Genomic DNA, 2064 nt, shown 5'->3' on the forward strand with positions numbered 1-2064 from the left:
TTACCCAGCAAAGGCGCACTGTGATTGGGAAGAAAAGTTGGGAAAGTGGGCAAAAGTCCCGAATTTGGTCCAAAATCACACCCAGGTTCGAGTCCCACAAGTCCCGCCGCGTTCCACCAGGGTTCCGGGGTGCCTACAATGTCCACAACGCACCCAGCAAAGGCGCACTGTGATTGGGAAGAAAAGTTGGGAAAGTGGGCAAAAGTCCCGAATTTGGTCCAAAATCACACCCAGGTTCGAGTCCCACAAGTCCCGCCGCGTTCCACCAGGGTTCCGGGGTGCCTACAATGTCCACAACGCACCCAGCAAAGGCGCACTGTGATTGGGAAGAAAAGTTGGGAAAGTGGGCAAAAGTCCCGAATTTGGTCCAAAATCACACCCAGGTTCGAGTCCCACAAGTCCCGCCGCGTTCCACCAGGGTTCCGGGGTGCCTACAATGTCCACGACGCACCCAGCAAAGGCGCACTGTGATTGGGAAGAAAAGTTGGGAAAGTGGGCAAAAGTCCCGAATTTGGTCCAAAATCACACCCAGGTTCGAGTCCCACAAGTCCCGCCGCGTTCCACCAGGGTTCCGGGGTGCCTACAATGTCCACAACGCACCCAGCAAAGGCGCACTGTGATTGGGAAGAAAAGTTGGGAAAGTGGGCAAAAGTCCCGAATTCTGTCCAAAATCACACCCAGGTTCGAGTCCCACAAGTCCCGCCGCGTTCCACCAGGGTTCCGGGGTGCCTACAATGTCCACAACGCACCCAGCAAAGGCGCACTGTGAGTGGGAAGAAAAGTTGGGAAAGTGGGCAAAAGTCCCGAATTTGGTCCAAAATCACACCCAGGTTCGAGTCCCACAAGTCCCGCCGCGTTCCACCAGTGTCTCGGGGTGCCTACAATGTCCACGACGCACCCAGCAAAGGCGCACTGTGATTGGGAAGAAAAGTTGGGAAAGTGGGCAAAAGTCCCGAATTTTATCCAAAATCACCAAAATCACACCCAGGTTCGAGTCCCACAAGTCCCGCCGCGTTCCACCAGTGTCTCGGGGTGCCTACAATGTCCACGACGCACCCAGCAAAGGCGCACTGTGATTGGGAAGAAAAGTTGGGAAAGTGGGCAAAAGTCCCGAATTTGGTCCAAAATCACACCCAGGTTCGAGTCCCACAAGTCCCGCCGCGTTCCACCAGGGTTCCGGGGTGCCTACAATGTCCACGACGCACCCAGCAAAGGCGCACTGTGATTGGGAAGAAAAGTTGGGAAAGTGGGCAAAAGTCCCGAATTTGGTCCAAAATCACACCCAGGTTCGAGTCCCACAAGTCCCGCCGCGTTCCACCAGGGTTCCGGGGTGCCTACAATGTCCACAACGCACCCAGCAAAGGCGCACTGTGATTGGGAAGAAAAGTTGGGAAAGTGGGCAAAAGTCCCGAATTTGGTCCAAAATCACACCCAGGTTCGAGTCCCACAAGTCCCGCCGCGTTCCACCAGTGTCTCGGGGTGCCTACAATGTCCACAACTTACCCAGCAAAGGCGCACTGTGATTGGGAAGAAAAGTTGGGAAAGTGGGCAAAAGTCCCGAATTTGATCCAAAATTATGCCCGGGTTGGAGTACCACGAGTCCGGCCGCGTTCCACCGGTGTCCCGGGGGTGCCTGGCATGTCCACAACTTACCCAGCAAAGGCGCACTGTGATTGGGAAGAAAAGTTGGGAAAGTGGGCAAAAGTCCCGAATTTGATCCAAAATTATGCCCGGGTTGGAGTACCACGAGTCCGGCCGCGTTCCACCGGTGTCCCGGGGGTGCCTGGCATGTCCACAACTTACCCAGCAAAGGCGCACTGTGATTGGGAAGAAAAGTTGGGAAAGTGGGCAAAAGTCCCGAATTTGATCCAAAATTATGCCCGGGTTGGAGTACCACGAGTCCGGCCGCGTTCCACCGGTGTCCCGGGGGTGCCTGGCATGTCCACAACTTACCCAGCAAAGGCGCACTGTGATTGGGAAGAAAAGTTGGGAAAGTGGGCAAAAGTCCCGAATTTGATCCAAAATTATGCCCGGGTTGGAGTACCACGAGTCCGGCCGCGTTCC

Source organism: Nerophis lumbriciformis, unplaced genomic scaffold, assembly GCF_033978685.3.
Source record: "Nerophis lumbriciformis unplaced genomic scaffold, RoL_Nlum_v2.1 HiC_scaffold_82, whole genome shotgun sequence".
NCBI classification, from domain to species: domain Eukaryota; kingdom Metazoa; phylum Chordata; class Actinopteri; order Syngnathiformes; family Syngnathidae; genus Nerophis; species Nerophis lumbriciformis.